Source organism: Loxodonta africana, chromosome 20 (genome assembly GCF_030014295.1).
Source record: "Loxodonta africana isolate mLoxAfr1 chromosome 20, mLoxAfr1.hap2, whole genome shotgun sequence".
Lineage (NCBI taxonomy): Eukaryota > Metazoa > Chordata > Mammalia > Proboscidea > Elephantidae > Loxodonta > Loxodonta africana.
In genome coordinates, this window is record NC_087361.1 from 47,066,555 (window position 1) to 47,085,542 (window position 18,988).

Sequence of the window (18,988 nt, forward strand, 5' to 3'; positions counted from 1 at the left end):
CAATGGCTAATAACTGTATGAACACATCACATAATTATTTTCACATGTGTATATTTTTTTAGTTCTCATGCCGTAGCTTGGAAGTTAATAAAACGAAAGTTGTGAATAGAGATAGCATAGTATTCACTCAAAATGAAAATAAAATAGCATGCTTTATTGCAAGGCAATTTTCCAAAAGGCAGCTATCCAGTTGGTGTGGATTGAATTGTGTCCCCCCAAAATATGTGTAGAATTCCTGGTCTTGTACCTGTGGTCGTGATACTACTGGGAAATAAGCTTTTTCTTTTCTTTTGTTAATGGGATCATAGGGTGGATGCTAACCTAATGACTTCTGAGTTATAAACGGACCAGAATAAACCCAGAGACTCACACATGGGGGGAGACAGAGGCCATGTGAGGATACTCCAAAAGCCAAGAAACACTAAGGAACCAAAGAATGCTCACAGCTACTGAAGAGGAAAGAACTGAAGCAACCGCTACCCACAGATGGAATTTTAGACTTCAGAACTGTGGAAAATAAAATTCTGTTATTTAAAGGCACTCATTTGTGGCATTTCTGTTAAGGCAGCAATAGGTAACCCAGACAACATGACACCAGGATTTATTTGGATATGAAGAAGATTGTTTTGTAACAAGTGAGTGGTGTGTGCGGACAAAGAAACTCCCAACTCTCTGCTTCAGGAATTGGCTCTTGCACAACTTGCCTATTCTATCAGGAATATAACTTCTTTTATTCTAAATGTTTCAGCTTTTCAGTGTCTGGTCAGTGGAGATTTACTTTAGCAAACTAAGCAATATGTTTAATCAATATGCTTCAAACAAAAATAAAATTGAAGCTGGATGATGGTTTCAATTTCCTGTCTAAAGCAATCCCAACATCCGGCTCACCTATCTTTCTGCACTATACTTCAACAGCTAAGTTGCAACGAAAGTGAAGCTAACTGTTTAACTTCTGCAGTTTTAATGTGATATACCTTAGAGGCTGGTTGTTTGGATGAAAAAGTGATTATCACAGTACTCAGCATTTCTATAATTTTTATCATTATTGTTAGCACCATAGCTCCAAAATTCTGAAATTTCTTGCAATATTATGTTGCTTAAAAACATAAGATATGCACTGTAGGTCCTAGATGCATATAGGACATTTACACTCAACACTCAGAACAACAGATCCCTTTTCACTTAGTTCCAGCCCAGAATCCTCTATTGCACTGAAACAAACAGAATAGGAAGTCTACTTTTAACATTAAAAGAATAAACAATTCATTCTACAGACTGAGAATTCCTGTGTGAAGGGTAGAAAATATTTAAATTAAAAACAAGAATTTGATTATTTTTTCAATATCCTGTGAATCTATAATTTTTTCAAAATTAAAAAAATTTTAATTTAATTTCAATGTCTTAGGAGCACTAATGTTCAGCTTTAAAAATTCCATCTCAGAAAGTTTCTTTAATATTGAAATAACAGATCATCTATGACATCAAAAAGGTGCTTGGAAACAGTGTGATTTATTTTGTATTTTTATTTCTTATTGTGCTTATAACCATCTTCTGATTTTAAAGTATGATGATAATCAAAATACAAGATATTCTTATGCTGATAGAGAATTTGATAATAACAATTATACATGCCCTAGATAGTATCTAAATATATAGGCCCAAAAGAACCAAAATAGGATGTATTTTATACTTTACTAGAATTTGGTCTGCAATTTTAACCATAATTATTGTTCCTCTTTACAATTTTTATGATATTATACCCAGAATCAATACCCTACTCTGTGTATCTAAATAGATAAATGAATATTAAATTATTTAAATTTTGTAATCACCAGTAGCCTTTGATAGTTCTAACCGCATCATTGATGTAGCAAACAGTATAATTCTTTCTAAATTAAGACCTCTTTCTGCTAATAGAACCTTGGTTTTATCTGGGGTGGAGTGTGCCTAGTCTCAAAAACCTGTTGCCAAGAATCAATCCCAACTTATAATAACCCTATAGGACAGAGTAGAACTGCCCATAGGGTTTCCAGGGAGCAACTGGTGGATTTGAACTGCTGACATTTTGGTTAGTAGCCATATCTTTTAACCACTGCATCACCAGGGCCCCACTCGGAGAATAAATAATGAGCTGTCTAGTTCAGTGTTGCCAAACGTTTGCCTCTTTAGCCAATGGTAGCTCTAGGGTTGGGAACATAACTTAAGGGGAGGTGTGTGGAAACTTCTGGGGAAGTTTTTTTCCTATGAGACGGATATTTTTTTCCCTAAATACTTTCCTTTTTGCTTTCAGTGTAGCCACGAAAGAGGTGATGTTTAATCTAACTGAGAGGGAAAGATTAAAACAATCAGAGATATGTCAATTCAGAGACTGATAACTCCAAACTGACTGCTGACTGTGGACTTTTTCTTCAGGGAAACAAATGAATGATGTTCTGTTATTTGCTACCTAAATTTCTAGTTGATACACTGAGTTTCAAGGAAGAGAGTTTAAAGAAGTGAGACATGATCTCCAACTGAGAAAAATCATATAATAATTGAAAAAAATTACCACATAGTAAGAACAATAAATGGTATCTATTTTTTATTTCTTATGTTAAGGAAAGCTACAAATCATGCAGGCTCATATGGTGAAAATAGCTACTTTGGTAGGCAGAATTATAAAAATTTGTATGCCCGCAGCCTCTCAGGAATCTATGCCCTAACACAGGGCGCTTGTGAATAGGAAGAGACATGCTATATGGCACAGTTAACTAAAGCTAAGACAGAGAATCAGCTGGGTGGGTTTAATCTAATCACAGGGACCCTGAAAAGCAGAAAGTTTTCTCCTGCTGGTGGCTAGTGTCAGGAGGGGAAGTGAGAACGGATTTCACCTCACACTGCTGGCTTTGAAGGATGGGAGGTGGGTCAAGAGAAAGAATCTGGGTGGTCTCTAGGAGTAGAGCCCCCAACTGATAGCCAGCAAGAAAACATGACCTCTGTCCTACAACTGCAAGTACCTTAATTCTGCCCACAAACTTAATGAGCTTGGAAGTGAGTCTTTCCCAGAGCCTCAAGATAAGAGCCTAGCCTGGCCAACATTTTGATTCCTGGCCTGTGAAACCCAGAGTGGACATTCTAGTTTATCGCAGCCAGGCTCCTGATGTACAGAGCTGTGAGCTGACGAATGGATGTTATTTTAAGATGCTTTGTTTGTGGTAATTTTTTATTAATTATATTAATATTTAATTAATTGTTTTAATTAATTTAATTTTTTGTATGTGAATATGTTACATCATTTAGCGATGTGAGCTATAAAAGAAAAAAAAAATCTTTCAAAAGAAAAACACCTTCAACCCCATAAGTACCTAATTCTAACAGATAAATCCTCTCTCTGTATATAAGCCTATAATACATAAACACCAATAAATATAAAAATATATTACTTAAAAATCTCATGCCTTTGGAAAGTAAAAATGTATTCTTAATGAGCTCAAATGATAAAGGATAAATTACAATTAAGATAATAAGGTATTTAGAACTAAAAATAATGAAAGTACAATATCTACCAATGGCATACACGTGTACAGCTTTAAATGTACTTACTAATAGAATAAATTAAAAATAAATGGCAGTAGACACTTTTACAAAATCACTACTTCTGCCTTCTGTTGCAATATGTTCTACTGTTTTTTCTCTTATTTCTATGGTTTTTAATTTTCTGTGATCATTACGATTTTTATTTTTCTGCTTTGTGTCTACATGTTAGAGGCACTCAATAATCAGTTAGTAACGTTAAACGCCCTTTTTAGACAGTCTGATCCAGGTTAATTATTTACATATCATTGATATGTCAATAACTATCAATTTTACATCTGCAGTCTCCCCTAAACCTCTCTATTCACACGGATGTCTAAGATGTCTGTTGTAGAGAACAGAATTGCCAACTCCCTTGAGGTAAAATCAAAGAGATTTATTGAAGCCAAACCAACATAGCCATGGGGGGTTTCAAAACCTCAGGCTGAAGCTTGCAGATCTCAGAGGAAAAATACAAGTCACAAGTAATTACGCTGCTGAAGGGGGAAAATAAAAGTACAATATTCTGATTGGTTTATAGTAACTAACTTCAGTCCAAGGTAAGATAAGGTAAAGCATAATCTTTAACATTATTGGTTACACGAATACATTGGCTAAAATACACAACTGAGAGACACGGTGTCAGGAAGGGGTTTCACATGGGTTACAAAGCACTAGCATGACAGATATTTTCAGGCACGGTTTGTTAACAACTACCTTGCCCAGAGGGTTAGATCTCCAGAGGAGAGTGGAAACAAAGAGTTTCCATGATGCCCAGTGCAGCAGGAAACCAGAGGAGACTGAGATCAAAGAATTTCCATGAAGTATTTTTTATTCACATTCTTTTCCTGACTGCAAAGAAACTCATTTCCTTAATGATAATGTGTTGGTTACCAGGCAACAAAGGTAGAATCTCTGGGAAAGGTTACGTGAAACTCCTAGAGTTTGTTCTGTCACTTCCCAAGTTAGTCAGATAGGTGCCTCTGTTTTGCTTCTATATTCCAAGTCAAGTCTAAGATGTCAAAATTAAGAGAGCAGAAGGTAGTCCGCTTATGTGCCCTGTTCTCTAGTCTTTGTATTTCAGTGGATGGTACCACTATCTACTAGAGGTTCAGGGCAGAAAACTAGGAGTCACTCTTGACTTTGAATCTTCCTTACCATACCTGTGTTCTGACAAGAATCCCCTTCACAAACGTCTGTAATACCCATCCCTACGCTCCTTTCAGTGGGATAAGCTCTATTCATCATTCATACATCTTAAATTTTACTTCACAAACAAGACCTACGCTTTTCTCATAATACTGAACACTTTTATCAATATAATTGTTATATTCAGGTTTTAAATTATATGTCTCTCTTCAGTAGAAGCCACAGGCTTCTGGAAGAACTGTGTCAGTTTGGCTTACCATTGTACCCATAATGCCTAGCACAATGTTAGGAAAATAAAACAACCAATACATATTTGTTGGGTGAATTCATCTCATGAATCAATTACAATGATATTTCACAGTGTGGATGAGGTATGAAAATCATTATTTTTAGAGTCAGAGATCAAGTAGGAAAAAATAATCCAGTGAAGTGTTAGTTATGTTCTTTATTAAAGTGTGAAATACACGAATATATTTACTTCACTGTAAAGTGCAGCATCTTTTAGAATTTAAGCTTGTGAGCATTCATAAAACCTTGGCTCCTGTGGAATTACTATATACACAGGTTATATTACTGTAACCATATTCAAATCATAACATAATTTGTAATCTCCTAATTTTATGGTAGAATATCAGAGAAAAGTATAATGAACCCCTCTGAAATCATGGTGAGTGTTGTATATTATATTTTGATTAATCTATTATTCAAATTTGTTTTCTTCTTGCTTGACATATTTTAAAATGCTGCTATGCAATTACTTCATAATGGAATCACAATTTGTCCATGATTCTAAATCTTATGTTACATATAAAACATGAGAATGTTTAGGAGATGTAGTCTATATTTTTGGGTCCTATATACATATTAAAGAGGGTGTTGCAGTGTTTCATTTTTCCTCTGACATAACATTACCTTCCTAAGATATACAAATAGCACAGCCATCCTGAAGTATCTTGAGGTGTGATCAAAAACAAAACAAGTACCTTATCAAAACAACAATGCATATTGATTCTTATAATAACTTCAGGTTTAGACAAAATAAGATGTATTGTCACATGGGCTATGAAAATCTTATTTTTAAAATAGGGCTCTTTTATAAAATTGAATCTGTTTGCAAATGAGGATTGTTGTCACAGCTTAGATAATAGCCTCATATAAACTAAGTAACTTTTACAAAGCTTACAATTTTAGCGTTTTAAACAGTATCTATGTTATATTACACACGTGTTCCCCAGTCATTAAGTGTAGCTACCGGATGTAGAAATGGTTTTTGTGTAATTATATTAGCCTTGGAAACCCTATGGGGTCGTTTTACTCTGTCCTACAGGGTTACTATGAGCTGAAATTAACTGGATGGTAATGGTTTTGGTCTAGGATTTAAGGATTCAGAATTAAATTCCTTTACCTTTAAACCATTTTTTCTATATGAAATGTTTACTTTTAGTATTTTCATTAATTAAATAGGAAATATTCGTATACCTCTTGAAAATATAGTGAATGTCAAAATAGCATATGAATGACTAAAAAAAAAAAAAAAAAATCGTTGCCGTGGGGTCAATTTCGACTCTTAGCGACCCAGTAGGACAGAGCAGGCAGAACAGCCCCATACGGGAAGGTGGTGCTGGGGACAATGGTAGCCTCCTGCTAGATCCTCCTGCTAGAAGCTCACCCTGTTTATCTCTTTGTATCCTTTCTGATTGTAATAAATGGGGGCCCCATAAGAATGTCTACTCTCCATGAATTCAGTGAGTCGTTCTAAGGAATTAAGAAGCTTATAGTGGCAATGAAAGCCAGCAGGGGCTGGCATCTGCCCATTTGGCATTCTGAAGAACTGAGTCCTTCTAAATGGAGAACTCTGACCCAGCTTTGGGTGCCTGTGTTACCGCAAAACACGGATTCGAGCCGCCTGCGGCAAAGCCAATACTGAGACAGGAGGGAGGTAAGCAGCAAGAGGGCTTTATTGAATACCAGCATCCCAGAGACAGAGGGGATAGGTTCCTCCCAAATTCTCTCTGCCCCAAAAGGGCCAGCTGGAGGGTTTTATAGGGAAAGAAAAGCTAAGTCTGAGGAATCTGGAAAGTTTTTAATCCCCCTTTGAGGTGGTCTTGCAAACCACCTGCCAGAGGTGACAATCTTTTCAAGGTATTCTTAGGGTCCCTTCTGGTGTCACTGAAGTTTGATCTTCGGATATCATCGTCTCCTGACCCCTCGGTTCCCAGATCCTATCACTTGTTTTTCATCTTTAGAGAGAAAGCATAGGTTAATCTTAAACTCTTACAACTTTATGAGAGAACAATCAGAGAGAAAAGAATCACAAGGCATGCCATAGCTCACAGGGGTTTCATCAGTTCCCATAAACATTAACTATTCTGCCATCTGAGTGTTCAAGCAGTGTCTTCCCATTTCAACTCAGGTCAGAGAAGGGCTGCTCGGGTTGTCGATCTGAAGGATGCAGTCCTTTTAACTTGTGTGCTTTCACCTATCTTGGGGTGGCTAGGATCAGAGAAAGGATGAATGAGCAGCTGGTCTGAAAGATGGTGTCCTATCGACTTGTGAGCTTCAACTGAGCACTGGGTCTTGGGTCAGAGAGAGAGAGAGTCCCACTGCAGTGGCTGGTGATGAAGATGGAGAAGTGAGAAGGCAAGCAATGGATCCATTTCCTTCTGCACAGGGGAATTAGATTCATGCTGACCTCTATCATGCAGTTAGTAATGTTAAAATATTTATTCATATGCCTTTTGGTTATTACTGCTGCTGCCAAAAGACACAATATTTAGGAATAAATGTAATAAGATAAAGAAAACTTTAATAAGACATAAAAGTATACTACAATGAAGATACAATAAGGATGAAACTGGAGCCCCTGGGTGACATAAATACTTACAAGCTTGACTACTAGTCAAAAGGTTGGTAGTTAGAACATATCCTGAGACACTTTGGGAGACAGACCTGGTGACCTGCTTCTGAACGGTCACAGCCTTGCAAACCCTATGGCTCAGTTCTGCTCTGTACTCGGGATCGCCATGAGCCGGAACTGACTAAACAGCAAAACTAGAAACAACAACAAAGATCAGACAAACTTGGAAAATGTTAAAATTAGGTACCTTTAAGTGAACGGCATACAGGTGGTCAACTGTAAGGTTTAAATTTTTCTAAAATAGTGTAAAATAAGGAACTAAGTTCTTTTATCTCTAGTGCTAAGCAGGGGATATTACTACTCCCCTTACTTTTCTCAGAAAGCGTCTTTGTTTAATGTGAGGGAAATCAGGTGCTGAATGCGTTTAGTAATCATAACGGGAAAATCTGGTTATGCGTCCTCAGTCCTCAATTTTCGTAGCTCACATAACAGTCATCCCAAAAGGTTTAGCAAAACAAGCAGGCATTTAGAAAATTGCTCTAGGTTCTCATCATAACCACTCTGAAAAATCCATCTCTTGCCTCCTGAGGAGTTTTCTGACTTTGTTATATATAAAAAGTTACTTTTTTAAAATTTTTATTCTGTTCATTTTGAAGGCACATTTTCCCTTTGTTCTATTCTTGTGAACTTGAGAACGTTTTCAGTGTGATGGATTATTGGGTTTCAGATGCCCAGAGACTTTTGTTTCCATTGAAATTGTTTCTGAAGTGTGAAGTTACAAACTTGGTGGTTATTTTCTTCACCACTGAAATTTAAGAGGATTACTTTAGGTTGTTTGTAGTTTTGTCTGTCCATCTGAACCAGGAAGTGAGGGGGATCTTAGCTCTTTCCTCTCTCAGAAAATATAGAAAAAAACAAAAAGATTTAAGATTTAGAAAACTTTTTCTCACCTAATACTGAAATTTGGGCATTCATACTACACATATTCTGTTTTATCTCAACTTCCAGTGCTTAGAGTAAAATTTTTAAAGAGCTTTGAAATTCTCCTGCTGGGTCAGGGATGCCATGGTAGCAGTGGCCTATCAGGGAACCATACAGCAATATAGCTGTCAATCATCTCTAGCTCTGCACATCAAAACCATTTCCATAAAAGCTGTAAGTGTTCCCATGTACCCCAGAGCCGTTCATCTGCTCGGTTGACTTTTTCATTGTTCTTTTTCCTTTTTTTTTTTAACAGTTAGTGCACATATTGTTTTATGATAACAGTTAACAACTCTACGACATGTCAACACTCTCCCTTCTCAACCTTGTTCTATTTCTTCTGTTCATATGCATTCTTTTTTTTTTAATTTTAACTTTACCTGGAATGCTGACTGTGACACTCTATATTTCATGATACAATGATTTAAAAAAAAAAAAAAAATCCCCAAGCTCATCCAGTGCAAAATGTGTTGCTATGGTCTAATCCGTAACCACCATCTGAGAAGAAGCTAGCACTCCTTGTAAAATACTTGAACAATTTTCTTGGAAATTTTAATGTGATTTAAGACTTTTGTTGGGAGTACAGTAGTACTCAATCAGCTGTCAGTCAAGAATCTGATGACTTTTTCTGTGATCAATCCTTTTTTTTTAAGTAGTGTAAAAATGAATAATTAGTTTCTTCCCTGTAAAATGTTCCTTACATGATTTGATTGTAATAAGGCCTGTTAAGAGCAGTTTTCCTGAGAGCAAAATTATAATAAAATTTTGCATGTATTTATAGATAATGGGGTGCAAACATTTTATTTCATTGTGAACCCCCTTTCAATTATGCTTTTCTATTTTAGAGGCATAGGCATAGATTGAACTGTATGTATGGATATATTCATCATTCCTAATTTTTTTTTTGCTTCCTTTCTTTTGAAGAATATTCAGCATATTGGTTTCCTCAAAACTCTCATATGTAAAAGGCATCCTTTTCAATTCCTGTAATAAGACAACAATGACTGGGTGTCGAAGAACAAAACCTCACATATGCGTAAGGAGAGGAAGGGCTAAATTTTAAAAGGTTACTTCTATCTGGGTACACAGGGGATTACAGAAGAAAGAAAACCTACACTTCTTGGGGTTAGAGTTGAAGAGAAGGATGCTGGGGCAGTTAAGATATTTAACAATTGGCAATAAATAAGGAAAGAATGGGAGATGATTGAGATGTGGGTTCGTGCGCCTTCCATGCTTTTGGAGCAATACAGGAACAGGGCTTGATTTCTTCTGTAGTGTAGCAGAGAAAATATCTGCACCATTATTGAAATGATTTATTTTAATTCCTCTCTTTAAATCAGGTTCAGTTGACATCTTTTCCTCCATTACTTACTCAGGATGTTAGAGGAGAGCCACTGATTTATTTGTATCTAGATGTTGATATCATTTTGACTTGACAGCAACGGGTTTTCTATGTGTTGAAAAAGGAGGCCTGGTTGCACAGTGGTGAAGCACTGGGCTGCTAACCAAAAGGTTGACGGTCCAAACCAACCAGCCACTCTGTGGAAGATATGCCACTCTGCTTCCATAAAGATTACAGCCTTGGAAACCCTATGTGACAGTTCTACTCTGTCCTATAGGATTGCTATGAGTCAGAATCAACTTGATGGCAATGTGTAGATGTTGATAAGGAGTCCCTGGGTGGAACAAACGGTTAAATTCTGGACTCCTAGCTCAAAGGTTGGCGGTTTGTTTCAACTCACCCAGAGGTGACTCTGAAGACACACTTGACAATCTGCTTCCAAAAAGTCACAGCCTTGAAAACCCTCTGGAGCAGTTTTACTCTGCACACGTGGGGTCAACCATGAGTCAAGGCAACAAACAACAACAACAGACGTAGATATTTTTTGAGAGAAAGAATTTGCTAAATCAATTTATTGGTTATTTAACATGTAAAAACTTAAACCTGGAAAGTTAATAATAGAGACATTTCAAGACATAAAGAAGGTTCCACAGTCACAGAGAAATCATTGCTGTGAGCATTGCTGTCGTATGGTAGATTTTGGTCAAGTAAGAACTAAACCTCAGACAGACCTTAATAATCTCCAACATAACATAGACCAGGGGAAAAATGGCAAAATATCCCTGAAATAAGGTAGTGTTAGCCCTCCAAATTTGTTCTCTTCATTTTAGTTGGAGTTTTTAGGTTCTACTAGTTTTATTTTTGTCATTGTTTACTTATTCATGTAAATTTTAGAATTAGCTTATATCTTTCTAAAAAAAAAAGCCTGTTAGGATTTTGTCTGAGATTATGTTAATACTATAGATCAAATTCTGGCAAATAGACATTTTAACAATATTAAGCAATCTTATCTATGAACATATTATATCTTGCATTTATTTAGGTCTTTAATTTTTCCTTGCAATATTTTGATTTTTTTTTCAGTATGTCATTCTTCTACATCTCATGTTAAAATTTTCCTTATGTATTTTATAATGTTGGCTCTATTGGCTATGTATTTTTTCAATCTCTAGTTGGTCATTTCTAGTCTAGATAAATAATTTGTTTTTGTATATTGACCATGTATTTTGAAAGTTTGCTAGTAGCTTTTTTCATAGAACCTGTAGGATTTCTTTTATGATGATCAAGTCATCTGCAAATAAAAATAACACCGATATATACTCTATGTCACTTACTTTTCTTACAATGAGCTATTGGCTGAACTACATTTAGTACAGGGTCAAGATGCCATCCACTTAAACCTGTGCTATCTTTCTAACTGACTTGACACAGTATCAACAATACATCATTAAAGTTCTATATAAGAATCTTGAGTTCTATGATAATCTAATACACAGCAATAGATAACCTACACATATAGGAAGCTCAGTGAACACTAAATGTGGAAAACAAAGAGATTCAAAGATGCAGAGTGAAAATACTGAAAGCCAAAGACAAACTATTGAAAACAACAAAAATAATGTCACTTACAAGGGAATGCCAATAAAATCAACAACTGAAATTTCAGTGGAAACTGTGGAGGTCAGAATGCAGGAGATAATATTTTTAATGTGCTCAAATTAAAACAACAAAAAAAAAATTCAAAAAACTGGTAAGCAAGATACCTGTCTCCAGTAAAGCTATCTTTCAAAATTAAAGGTAAAATAAAGACTTCCAAATGAACAAAACCTGAGAGCATTTGTTGCCTGCAATCTTTGCCCATGCATATAAATTTTAGAATCACTTTGTCTGTATCTACAAGATAAATTTCTGAGATTTTGTTTGGGATTGCACTGACTGTATAGATCAAGTTGGGAAGAATCAATATCTTAACAATATTGAGTCTTCCACTTCATGAATATAAAATTAATTATTTATTTATCTCTTATTTTATAAAACATTAATGTTTTGATGTTGGTAAAGAATATTAAATATATATGTTTTATTACATATACGTTAAATATATTATTATAAATATATATTAAATATAACATGGATTGCCAGAAGAACCAACAAATCTGGCCTGGAAGAAGTATAGCCAGAATGCTCCTTAGAAGCAAGGATGGCAAGAATTCATCTCCCATACTTTAGACATGTTATCAGGAAGAATCAGCCCCTGGAGAAGGACATCATGCTTGGTAGAGGGTCAGTGAAAAAAAGGAAGACCTTCAATGAGATGGACTGACACAGTGGCAGCAACGATGGGCTCAAACATAGCAACAATTGCAAGGATGGCTTAGGACCAGGCAGTGGTTCATTCTGTTTAAATAGGGTAGCTATGAGTTGAAATCGACTCAATGACAATTTTTTTTTTTTGGTGCTTTATACCTAAATATATCCCTGGTGGTGTAGTAGTTAAGAGGCTCAAAAGGTTGGTGGTTTGAATCCACCAGGTGCTCCTTGGAAACTCCATGGCACGGTTTTACTCTGTCCTATAGGGTCACTGTGCATTGGAATCAACTTGACAGCAACAGGTTTATTTTTTTAATTTTTACACCTAAATAGCTCAGGTTTTTTGGTAGCATTGTAATCATTTTATAAAATTTAAATTCCAATTTTTCATTGATATACTCACTTATTAGTTTCAGGAAGATATTTTGTTTTCTGTAGATTTTGTGGTATTCTATCCATAGAAAATCATGTTATTCATGAAGGAAGATAGTTTTAATTCTTCTTTTCCAGTTGGTAATCTTTTTTTTCGCCTCTTATTGCTTTAGCTAAGACTTCCAATATGATGTTCAATACTGGAAGTGCTGAAACTATACATTCTTGCATTTTCCGTTAAAACTATACATTCTTGCTTTTTCCGTGTTCTTAAGGGAAAAGCTTCCATTATATGTGTTATTTTCTGTAGCGTTTTTCTAGATGTTCTGTTTTAATTTCAGGCAGTTTCTTTGCATTCCTAGGTCTCTAAGAGTTTTTATAATAAATAGAGTTGAATTTTCTCAAGTGTTTTTTCTAGTATCAATTGACATGGCCCTTTAGCCTCTTGACATCCTGGTTTGCATTGATTGATTAGTGAATATTGAACCAGCTTTCCACACCTGAACTAAATCCCACTTGATTCTGATGAATAATTGTTTTAATACATTTATGGACACTCTTTGCTAATATTTTATTGTAGATTTTTGCTTCTACGTTCATTGAAGATATTGGTCTTTCATTTTGTTTTCTCTTATTGTTTTATCTCTTTTTGGCATTTTGGTAATTCTGGCTTCACAGAATGAGTTTGGAAGTATGCCCTCTGATTCTATTTCCTGCTGGAGATTGTGGGAAATATACTAAATTCTTCATTTAGTGTACAATAGAATTAGCCAGTGAAATAATCTGGACCTTATGCTTTTATTTTTTGTAAGAATATTAATTATTGACTCAAATTCTTTAATAATACTAAGGTTAACTATTTCTCCTCATCTTAATTTTGGTAGCTTATGTCTTTCAAGTACAGAAGTGGTCGTGATGACCATTTGCTCATTCCTGATATTGATAATTTGTGCCTTGTCTCTTTTTTTGCTTGGTTAGTTAGAGGTTTATCCATTTCACTGATCTTTTCGAAGAACCAGCTCTTCATTTCATTGATTTTTCTTTATTGTTTTCTTGTTTTCAATTGCATTAATTTCTGCTTAATTTTTATTATTTCTTTGCTTGCTTACTTTAGACTTAAATTGCTTTTCTTCCCTATTTTTCTAAGGAGTAACGTTAGGTTATGGATTTTAGATCTTTCTTTTCTTTTAATATATGCATTAATGCTGTAAGCTTCTAAGCGCCACTTTCACTGCAGCCCATGGATTTTGATAAACTGCATTTGCATTTAGTTTAAAATATTTTAAAATTTATCTCAGGCTAACTTATTTAGCAATGTGTTGTTTAATTTTCAAATATTTGAGAATTATCCAGATATTTTAATGTTTTTGATTTCTAGATAAATTTCACTGCAATCTGAGACTACACTTTGCTTGATTTTTATTGTTTTAAAATTGTTATGTTTTGTTTTGTGGCCTGGGTCATGATCTGTCTTGTCGAATGTTCCATGTGAACTTGAGGAGAATGTGTATTCTGCTCCAGTTAAATATTCTTTTTTTTGTTGCTGTTGATAATTGCTATGGAGTTGACTCTGACTTATGGCGTCCTTAAGTATAACAGGAAGAAAGGTTTCCCTGGCCTGTGCCATCTTCATGATTTTTTATATGTTTGAGTCCATTGTTCTGGCTATTGTGTCAATCCATCTCATTGAAAGTGTCATTCCTTTTCACAAACCCCCTACTTTACTAAACACAGTGTGCTTTTCTACCAATTGGTCTTTCCTATGATGTGCCCAAAGTAAAGGAGTTGAAGTCTCCCCATTCTTACTTCTACTGGGTATTACAGTTGTGATTCTTCTAAGACTGATGTGTTCATTCTTTTGGCAGTCCGCAGTGCTCTATAAATGTCAATTAGAGCAAGTTGATCAGTAGTGCCATTCAAGGCGAATACATCCTTATTGACTTTCTGCCTGCTTGCTCTATCAGTTACTGGCAGACGGATGTGGAAGTGTCCAACTATAATAATTTATCTATTTCTCATTTTAGCTTCCCAGTTTTTGGGTCATGGCTTTTGATGCTCTGTTGTTAGATATTTACATATTGAGAACTTTTGCTTTCTTCTTGGAGAACTGATCCTTTTATCATTACGTAATGACTCTCTTTTACCCCAGAGCATCTTCCTTGGTCTGAAGTTTGCTTCGTCTGAAATTTATATGGCTGCCCCAGCTTTCTTTTGATTAGTTAAAATGATACAGCTTTATCTAAATTTTTGTTCTTAATATACCTGAGTTTTTATAAATATAAAACTTATTTTATTTTTCATAAGTATAAAAGTTTTTTTTTTTTTAATAAAGAGGTTTTTTGTAGACAACAGAAAATTGTGTCATTTATTTAGGTGCTTATTTACTTTGATTTTTACATTGGTGTTTTCCTTCGTGTTTTCCTTCATGATCTTTTAAAACCAATACCTATCCTGATATTTACATATTGATGCATAGTTTCTTAAACTTTAAGCTGTCCTGAAATCATGATTATTGATAATCTGGTAAAAATGTATCCAGTATTATATTTTGATGCAACGGCAATGTAGATTTATACATAAAAAACTTTGGAAAAAAAATTTTGCAAAACTTTTTTTTTCTTAGATCCATTCTGAATAGAAAAAATTTTATTTTATGAAATTGGTGTTTAACATAAAGGTAACTACATTATAAAGCCACAAATCTAGGTTAAACTTAATACTAATTTGAAACATTTGATATAGCTTAAATAAAGTGCTTCAGCTGTGACAAAAATCTTGAAAGTAATTCCCCAATGGATGCCAGGGAGATAATTTTTATTTGGTGTTTATTTAGTAGATATTGGCTTACTTTAAATTAAATAGTATCATAATATCTCCTGAAACTTCTTTTAACGAGAATCGCAAAGAAAGATGAGTTTGAAATTAGGTTTTCGTTTTATATTCTGTGTGAAAAAAGACCAAACTAGTCCTTAACCTTAAGCCAGCTTACTGGCCTATTGTTTTAAAGCTATACACTGGAACCTCAATTTTTTTTTTTACCAGTTAGAAAGCTTTATTTTATGTTCACACTAAATTTTACATTATGTCGAAAAGGGGGGTGGATTGGGGGCACTGAATTTGATAATCTCAATCCAAATATACTCTGATTCTGAGAAGAAAATTATTGCCAACAATGGCAATACCCCAGAAAGAATAGACTGCTTTTGTGTTGATGGCAGAGTAAACTGTTGAGTGCATTTTAAATTATTCATTGGTATACTGAAGAAAAAGATATATGGAAGTATGTGATCATTTGCTTTCTGTAATCAGATTATTACCCATAATGTTAACTATATTTCTATAGTCCTTTTTTTTTTTTAGTTTTATTAAGACCTTTCATGAACATATAGTCATACAACCTCCTCTAAACCATATTCCCCCTGGAGAAAAAGAAAATATTATGATGAACCCAAGAAAGCATACTTGGAACCTCAGTTTTAACCTCATGCTGTACAATGGGCTTTTTAAGCTGCATCAGTGAGATCAGAACATATATCAATGTTAATCTAAAGTGAAACTGAGACTTTTTTTTTTTTTTTACCAATTTAGTATCAAATACATTTTAAAGTGTGTGTTGTTGTTAGGTGTCCTCTAGTCAATTTCCTACACTTAATGATCCCATGTGACAAAGTAGAATGCAATGCCTTTGGAAGATGTAACAATCACAGAACTGTAAAGCACACTCTTGGAAGAGTATCCCGGACTCCATATGAGACCTAGCCATGGCCAACGCCTTGATCACAGCCTTGTGAGATCCTGAATAGATGACCCAGGTAAGCCATGTCTGGACTCCCAACTCATGGGAACTATGAAATAATACAATTTTAAGCTGCTAAAATTTTGGTAATGTGTCACACAGCATAGAAAACTAATTTATTTATATATACACATCAATAAAATTGATGAAAGATGACCATGTTGTAGAATACAATCCTGATATAAACAATATAACAATATGTATATGTCTATAAAAAAAATTTTTTTCTTTTTATGTATATGTATGTGTGTGTATATATGTGTGCATACAACAACAAACACAACACCCATTGCCATCGAATCAATTCTGACTCATAGTGACTCTATAGGACAGAGTAGAACTGCCCCATAGAGTTTCCAAGGAGTGACTGTTGGATTTGACTGTTGACCTTTTGGTCAGCAGCCGTAGCACTTAACCACTATGCTACCAGGGTTTCCATATATGTGTATATATTGTATGTATGTATGTGTATCTATCTACCTATGTGTGTGTACTGTATATATCTATATATCTATGTAAATCTGGCAAATTACATATATATATGTATTATATATATGTAATTTGCCTTCCTGGCACAGTAGTTAAGCATTTGGCTACTAACCAAAAGTTCAGCTGGCAGTTCGAACCCACCAGCCGCTCTTTCGAAACCTTATGGGATGGGTTCTACTCTGTCCTACTATAGGGTCTCTATGAGTCAGTGTGTCCCCCAAAAATATGTGTATCAACTTGGCTAGGCCATGATTCCCAGTATTGTCATCTGATGTGATTTTCCTATGTGTTGTAAATCCTTTCTCTATGTTGATGAGACGGAATTAGCAGCAGTTATGTTAATGAGGCAGAACTCAATATACAAGATTGGATTGTGTCTTGATTCAGTTTTTTTGAGATATAAAAGAGAGAAACCAGCAGAGAGACGGGAGGACCTCATACCACCAAGAAAGCAGTGCCAGGAGCAGAGCACGTCTTTTGGACCCAGGGTCCCTGAGTAGAGAAGCTCTTAGACTGGGGAAGATTGATGACAAGGACCTTCCTCCAGAGGTGACAGAGCAAGACTTCCCCTGGAGCTGACTCCCTGAATTTGGACTGCTAGCTTACTAGACTGTGAGAGAATAAGCTTTTGTTTGTTGAAGCCATTCACTTGTGCTATTCCTCTTATAGCAGCACTATATGACTAAAATAGAATTGACTCAATGGATTTGGTGTATATATATATATTTACACATGCATACGTATATATTATGTATATTGATAATACATGTTGAGTAATATTTTAAGTTACAAGAAAAATAATATTTTATTTAATAAATGCGTGAAAATGTTCTAATTTTCACATTATATAAAATAAATGTTAACTTATTGTTAGTTGCACTTGAGTTGCCCTTGAGTCGATTCCTACTCAAGGCAACCCCATGTGTACAGAGTAGAACTGTTCCATAGGGTTTCTAAGCTGTTACCTTTCAGAAGCAGATTGCCAGACCTGTCTTCCCAGGAGCCTCTGAGCGGGTTTGAATCATCAAACTTTTGGCTAGTAGTGGAGTGCTTAACTGTTTGTGCCACCCTGGTACTCTCATTTATTACAAAGCATGACAGAAAACAAAAGTAAAACTTGGAGCAAGATAAGCATTCTAGGGGAAACCTACTTAAGTATGACAACAAAATGCAGCTGCATAGATGTTATTTTATAAGATTCAGCATAGTCATTCAATTACACTTTGAATTCATCATTTTATTGTTTAATAGAAATCATTTCTGGTTATATTCAATTTTAATTCTATGTGGCTAAAATCTCTCCTATCTGTAATAATTTATATGATAAATAAAACTGGTATATTTTGTGTTCTTAAAATAAATATACCTTTGCATTATTTTAAATGCATGTGAAAATAGCTATCTTTTACACTATCTTCATTATTCTTAGGTAGTTTTTCTTATTCAAAGGTTACTATATGTGAATGCAAATTTCAACAATACTTGTAAACGCATTTATACTATTAGTTCTTGAAAATATGGAGACAGGATTTTTCAGAATTTAAATGTCACCATTGTAGTAAATGTAAATAACCAATATTATGTGGCTATGTATAACATTTTTACCATTTTGTACCAACATTTCCTTCAAAACCTGCATGTAGCAACTTTGGATTCTAGTACTAGACTCTGAAAGGTAATAGCTAAAACATTCCTTTATTTTCTATGAATCGAAATTTACTGTATTTTTAGTATCCTCCTTGGATGATTAGAAATTCAACTACTGTTATTCCTGAAAATACTCTTGATCCAAGATATCATATGCAGGGTTCAAGGTCAAGGTTATATAAAGTGCTAGATGTACTGAGCGTATCCCCTCTACTAATCACATTATTTTGTTTGTTTGTTTGTTTAAAACCAGGCCAAGTCAGGTCTTGGACCATTGTACTACTCCCAAGACATGTTTTCAACCTGGTACCTTTTTTTTTTCATGGCTTTACCCAAAACTTAGACTCCGTGGAGCCAATTTCTCTAACTCCAACCAAAATCTTAGTGATTCCACAGAATATGCACCTGTCTTCTCTTTCTTTATCTCATGGTCCTCTCTCTTTCAGCCTCTTAATGAATTTGATTTTCAATTTTTCCTTCAGTGAAATTGCAC